The 7,149-nt window shown below is 40.9% G+C and overlaps 1 pseudogene; it reads left to right on the top strand.

Annotated features, from left to right (window-relative positions):
- Positions 1 to 5,165: 5,165 nt before the first annotated feature.
- On the top strand, positions 5,166 to 6,372 carry LOC102470922 (FGFR1 oncogene partner 2 homolog; annotated as a pseudogene).
- Positions 6,373 to 7,149: the final 777 nt, after the last annotated feature.

Genomic DNA, 7,149 nt, shown 5'->3' on the forward strand with positions numbered 1-7,149 from the left:
ATGTTTTTCGTTATTTTTTAACCTATTTTGTGTTTATTTTGGTATTAGTATTAATTGTATTATTTTAATTTTCAAATTCTAATTATTCATTACTGGTATATAAACAAGCAATTCACTTTTGTTTATTCATTTTTTGTATGCTGTGGCCTTGCTATACTTATTACTTCTGGGAATTTTATTTTTCTCTTTTTTGTCAGTTCTTTGGGATTTTCTACATAGACAATCCTGCCTCCGTGAACATAGACATTTCTTTTTCTTTTTATTTTTTTAAGGTTTTTTGTTATAGGGTGCATGTGCATGGAGAGAGACACAGAGACAGAGAGAGGGAAAGTGAGAAATTCGCCCCCTCCACTGGGGGGGATGGTCATACCACAATCTTTTTTCTATTCTCCTCTTGGGATTTTGGACACACAGGAGCCCACCATGATTTTTAAGCTGCCAAGTCTGGGACTCAAACCATGATCAGTCTTGTGAGGGTCCAACACCTTAACCACCATGCCACCTGTTGGCCCAAACACACTTTCCGTTTCCTCATTCCCAATCTGTGTACCTCTGTGTATCTATGGCTCTCATTTGTGGCTCACATTATGTTTCTATTGGACATGGCTGACCTAGACCATCCCACAGTCGTGATGTGTTATGAGATTGTCGTGGCTGGGAGCAAAGGAGTTTCTGTGAGGAAATCCGGCCTGGCACATGTATCAGAGCACCCTGAAGGGTAAGTATGTATGACCTGTTTGGACTTTGACACACATTTTGACTCAATATGGCATTAGACCAAACTTGTAATTTTGGGGCGTCTGTCCTAAGTATATAAATAAAAGCTTTTTTGTGAAAAGTGAAAAATAACTTTTTTGAGAGAGCAACTCTAGATTGGTATAATTTCAATGTTTTCATTGAAATTTTATCCTGGGATAGCAGAGACCTATCAAGGGGCTGACAAGTCAGTTGATTTTTTTTTTTTTTTTTTTTTCCATTTGATTGATCACTGGAGTTGAATTCTGAAATGCAGGTTTGTGTATTATACTAAGCTTTCCATGACAGAGAAAACTCAACTGATGGGATAACTGTGGGAGAGTGTGTTACTCTGGGTTTCCCCTTGCTTCTCATCACTTTCCACTATAGGTTTTCCCCTCCACCTGCTTGGGATATTGAAATGCCCTAGTGCTCTGTCCACTTATCTTTTCCTTTTCTCTTTCTCTCTTTCTTTTAGTTTTTCTTTCTTAAGCTTAAATCATTTAATTTAATTTAATTATTATTACTATTTTTAGATTTGCTATAGGGCATGTGAAAGATTGAGAGAGAAAGAAAGTCACCAGGTCTAGGACTAGAACCATGGTCAGCCATGTGGGAGTCTAGTGCCTCAACCACCATGCCACCTGACGGCCCTTGCCTCTGTCTTTCAAATCATGTCATCTGTCATCATAGCTTTAATGTGCAGTAATCATGATGTTACTCTGGATCTTGCTAAGAAGAGCCTTCTTGGAGCTTCAGACATGCATGTGCAATGGGCCGTGCAGTGGCATCCCAGCACCCACGTGTCTAGCATGTACCTTCTTTCTCCAAAAGTCATTTTAAGCTGCAAAACTCATGTCACCTTTCCTTCTCTTCTTCATCCACAATGTGGGAGGCAGAACTGCTTCTGGCTCAGTGTCTGCCCTTTGGATCTGGATGGAATTGCAGTCACATTTAAGCCTCTGTTTCCATATCTGCAAGAGGGAATATACAGGTACTTAAACGTATAAGGCTATTGTGAAGACTAAATGAAATAATGCAGATGAAGTGCTTAACAGCAACCAAGAGCACACTGGATGCCATTGTATATTAACTATTATTTATAAGCAATTAGGTGGAAGCCTTATGGTTTTGAGCTCAGAAATGACTCCGGACTATAACCTCTCCTTTCCTTTCCTGTGCCATAGCCTGAATTAATGTTCTCATCCTCCTCACCCAAGGGCTTTATTAATCACATTATTGGCTTTTCATTTTTTATACTGCTCATGTTATCATCTTTCTTTGAAAACAAGAAAACAATAGACAAATAAAAACATGTCTGACCAGTTGAGGCCTGTGTCCCTGTTACCCACAGGATAAAATGGAGTCTTCTCATTTCGGCATACCGGTCTCTTCACAAATTGCACTGAGATCTCCTTTTCTGCATCCACTCCCTTCCTTGTCCCTTTTGTTCTCTCCTGACTCAACCACAAACCTGTTTTCTGAATGCACCAGATCTTTACAAAGGTCCGTGCCTCTGATCATACTTCTCTGCCTGATAACCTAATGGTTCTTAAAAAGCCAGCATAAAAATCCTATCTTCTACTTATCCCTTTTCAGCCTTTCAAGGCAGAGGTGCCTAATTAGAGATCCTGAGAATTTTTGCTTTTTATGCTGTTATGTGATTTTGGCTTACTTTCTTGATCACTTGAGAAGTTGTGAGCTTTATGGAGGCTGGGATTCTGTCTTTTTCTTCTTCTGTTTTTTTTTTTTTTTTTTTAAAGAGAGATTTTTGCTATAGAGCGCGTGAGCTCACCAGAGAGACAGAGAAAGACGGAAAGTGAGAAATTTCTGGGGGGATGGCCACACTGCAATCCCTTCTACTCCATCTTCCTCTCAGTATTCTGGCCACACACGCACATATGCCCAGTGTGAGTTTAAGGTGCCAGGTCTGGTACTCGAACCACAGTCAGTTACATAGGAGTTCAGCAACATAACCATTATGCCACCTGGTGGCCCCAATTCTGTCTTATTCTGAAATGTGCTTCCAGCAGCCTCTCAGTCAGGAAAGATTTGTGAAATGGTTAACGAACTAATGATGTTACTGGCTTATCTGCTTGTTTTCTCACTGGAACTTGGGCTCTGGAAGGCCTAGGACTTAGGTACCATTCATCTTTGTTTCTAGCCCAGTTCTGAATGTGGAAGATAATTGATAGCTTGTGTGAGTTGCTTCGTAGCTTGGGAAAATGAGAGAGAGATTTCACCATAGATAGGAGGAAGGGGATGCCTTCAGATAAAGATTGCATGAATAATCCTTAAAGTTGGAGGGGACAGAGGCTCAAGCTGAGTTAGACCTCAGCAAAGGAACTGGGAATTACTTCTTGGGGGCTCCTTGACGCAGAATTGCCTTTTTCCATGGGAAATGACTTTCTGATTTTTTCCCTTATTCCTGTACCTCCCGTTCTTCCTCAACAATAATGGAATTTTTCTTGAGTTTAAGGTGATGATCACAGCTAAAATAAACAATAACAGCAGAAGCAAACATGAAGTTGGTGTCTTTGGACAATCTCTCTAAACCTGAATTTCTTCATCTGTACATATAAGAGGGTGGCTGTGGGAAGTCCATTCTGTTTTCCACAGTGATAGAGTGACAATCCTTTTAGTAATATGAATTGTTTCTTTTGTTTCTCTTAATATTTTGATATTTTCTTGAAGACTAAGCAGCTTAAGAAAGATGATAATTGAGACCAGCAGGTGGCATAGTGGTTAAGGCATTGGACTCCCACATGGCAGACCACAATTTGAGTTCTGGACCTGGTGGCTTTAAACTCATGCTGGGCACATGTGTGTACGTATCCAAAATCCTGAGAGGAGAATGGAAGATAAGGGATTGTGGTGTAGCCATCCCTCCTTGGGGGGTGGTTTCTCATTTTCTCTCTTTCTGTCTCTCTGGAGAACATATGCACTTTATAGCAAAAATCTCTAAAAATAAAAGAAAAAAAAACCCAGAAAGAATGGTGATAATCAAGACACCAATAAATGTCAAAAAGAGGAGCCCACAGTGACTTAGCTGTTTAAGGCACAGAGTCAGGGCACTTTCTTCTTGTCTAGGCTACTTATTTTCTCTTAGTGTCCCTAAGGGACACAGGGACATTCTATTTTTCTTTTGTGGAAATCATGACCAAGTCCTATGAGATTTTGTCAGAAAATATTGATTACTCATAACACTACATGTGCACACTGTGACTGAATGAGACAAATACTTGCTAGAGTAAAAGCAAACCTCAAACCTTGGGGTGGGAGAGGCTCCATATGACAGACATAATGTGCAGTGTTTCGGCTCACCACCAGGAGGCAGGTGAGGGCTACCCATATTCACCACGTGGGGAATGCCCTTAGAGCCTAAACACTGAATCAGACGCTTTCCGGTAGGTTGAGATATTAAAGTGACTACAATGATTTTATTTCAGGTAGACATGGTGTAGCTGTCAGTTATATAGTGGCTGTGTGAGGTGGACTTTGTTACCTCTGTTTTACCGAGACTCAGATAGGTTGAATGATCTGTCCAAGTTGAGTCTTGGAAACTCTGGGTCTTCTAATCAATCAAGTTATTTTACTTTACACCTTGAATTCTTCCTGGCCCATCACACTGGTTCTTTGGCAGATCTGACAACAACAACAAAAATCTTTAGTGAAGAGGAACCAGCAGTTAGTGTAATGGCTATGTCGCTGGACTCCCAAGTAGTCGACCGTGGTTCGCGTCCTGGACCCGGTGGCTTAAAAAAACTCAAGCTGAGCGCGTGTGCATGCGTGCCCAAGATCCCGAGAGGAGAAGGGATTGCAGCGTGACCATCCCCCTTGGGGGGTGATTTCTCGCTTTCTGTCTCTATGTCTCTCTCTGTCTGGCAAGCGTACGTGCCCTATAGTGAAAATCTCTCCAAAAAAAAAAAAAAAAAAACTTTAGTGAAGACATTACTATATACCTAGTCCCCCCTGTTTTACTGTAGTCTGCCAGAAGATTGTCCAGCCCCATTTGAAATTCTCCATAAAAAGAAACTCCCACCTTCAAATGCCCTCTTCCAGAACAGAGAGAGCAGCCTTGAAGGGAACTGTCCAGTGTTGATTTTCTTGGGTCTGGCCACAAAATTTGGGGAAGTCTCCAAATACTATGACATTGAGGATTAGGGATTTAACATATGAATTTTTTTTGGGGGGGGATTCAGTTCATAGCAGTCCATATGCCAGTCAGTATAAAGTTATATCTATGCTGTCTTCTGTTCTTTGCCTCTCAGTTGCCTCTGCCAAGTTTTGTTTCTGCTTGTAGAAGAGACTGATCAGGGCACAGAGACTCCTACCTTGGGCCTGTAGATCTCTGTTGGTAGAGTCTTTTGAGTTCAATTCACTACAGCTAACAGCTGCGAGGGGATTGAGAGCTGAGTATTCCTGTATAAATGAGTTGCACAATTGAGAACACACCTGCTGATGCTAAAGCATTTGTTGAAAGGTTAAGAGATGGGAACCAGCAGTTAGTGTAATGGCTATGTCGCTGGACTCCCACGTAGTCGACCGCGGTTCGTGTCCCGGACCTGGTGGCTTAAAACTCACGCCGGGCGCGTGTGCGTGCGTGCCCAAGATCCCGAGAGGAGAATGGAGGAGAAGGGAGGAGAAGGGATTGCGGCGTGACCATCCTCCCTGGGGGGGTGATTTCTCGCTTTCTGTCTCTATGTCTCTCTCTGTCTGTCTGGTGAGCGCACACGCCCTACAGTGAAAATCTCTCCAAAAAAAAAAAAAAGAAAAAAAGAAAGGTTAAGAGATTATGATGATGCAGCAGAATCCCTGATAGAGAAAACCACAACTCTCAGCAAGCGAGTGGAAGCAATAAAGCAGTATCAGGAGGAAATTCAAGAACTTAATGAAGTTGTAAGACATTGGCCACAGTTCACATTAGTTATGGGAATTCAGCAAGAAAACAGACAAGGGGACCAGCAGTTGGTGTAATGGCTATGTTACTGGACTCCCATGTAGTCAACCATGGTTTGAGTCCCAGACCCTGTGGCTGAACCTCATGCTGGGTATGTGTGCAAAAGATCCCAATAGGAGAGTGGAAAAGGGATTGCAGCATGGTCATACCCCCTGGGGGATGATTTCTCACTTTCTATCTCTCTGTCTTTCTGGCGAGTATACCCACCCTATAGCAAAAACCTCTCAAAAAACCCCCACAATAAAAACAAAGAAGCAGACAAATTGAACTGCAACAAGAGAACAAAGAATTACAAACATCACTGGGAGAACATTAGTCTGCCTTGGAACTTATAATAAGCAAGTGATTGAGAACAAATGTTTAAATTGCTAATGGCTAGCAAAAATGATGATCTAGGTATAAAAATGAAGTTAAAAGAGGAGTACTTCAAGGAATTGCAAGCACATGTTGACCAGATAACTGAAATGGCAGCAGGTATGAGAAAAGTCTGAAATTGATGAACAAGTTTGCAAGGAACAGAATGAATATTTCAGCTTGAATAAGAAAACAAAGGCTTGAGGGAGATCCTGCAGATAACTTGAGAATCATTTTTGAACCTTAGCAAAGATGGTGTATCAGAAAGTACATCTTTGTCAGTGTTAGTGACCAATAGTGACCTGAGCTTGAAGAAGAGCTGAAGAACTACCAAGTCTGCAAGCTACGAACATGACTCCAAGTGGTCACTAGGACTGACATGTTCAATAGGTTAAACTACTCCTTTGAAAGAATAAATTTTGGTTCTAGGTCAATAATGGAGATATTTTTCTCTTCTCTGGTTGGCCTTCAAGGTTTTGTAGTTATTTAGCTTACAGTGTTGAAAAATTTTTTCCTAGATTTTTGCTATAGGGTGTGTACACTCTCCAGAGAGATAGAGAGAGATAGAAAGTGAGAAATCACCCCACAGGAAGGATGACTATGCCACAATCCCTTCTTCTCCATTTTCCTCTCAGGATTTTTGGCATGCACTCATATGTGTCCAGCATGAGTTTTAAGTTTCCAGGTCCAGGACTTGAACCAAGTTTGACTATGTGGGAGTCCAGCGACATAACCATTATGTCATCTGCTGGTTCCACAATGTTGAAATGTTTTATGTAGCAAGATAGTTACAGTAATTTCAAAGTAAACTAGGAATTCCTCAGGCTCAAAGAACTTTTTGTTTTTAAGTTCTCTGAGATACAGAAAAAGTAAATAAAATGTCAAGAAAAAAAAATAAAGACAGTCCATAGTGAAAGTAGAAATATAATTTTAAACTCTTCTGATAAATAAATTTATTTTTGAAAGCCAACAATGTGCTGGACACTTATACCTAAGTTACTTCACCTAAGTTCCACACCTTCCTTTACATAATAATGATTATCTGTGTTTTGTAAATGAAAGAGAAATGTCAGGGGAATTAATGTCCAATTCTCTGATGC

The sequence above is a fragment of the Tupaia chinensis genome, unplaced genomic scaffold (genome assembly GCF_000334495.1).
Source record: "Tupaia chinensis unplaced genomic scaffold, TupChi_1.0 Scaffold000659_1, whole genome shotgun sequence".
Lineage (NCBI taxonomy): Eukaryota > Metazoa > Chordata > Mammalia > Scandentia > Tupaiidae > Tupaia > Tupaia belangeri.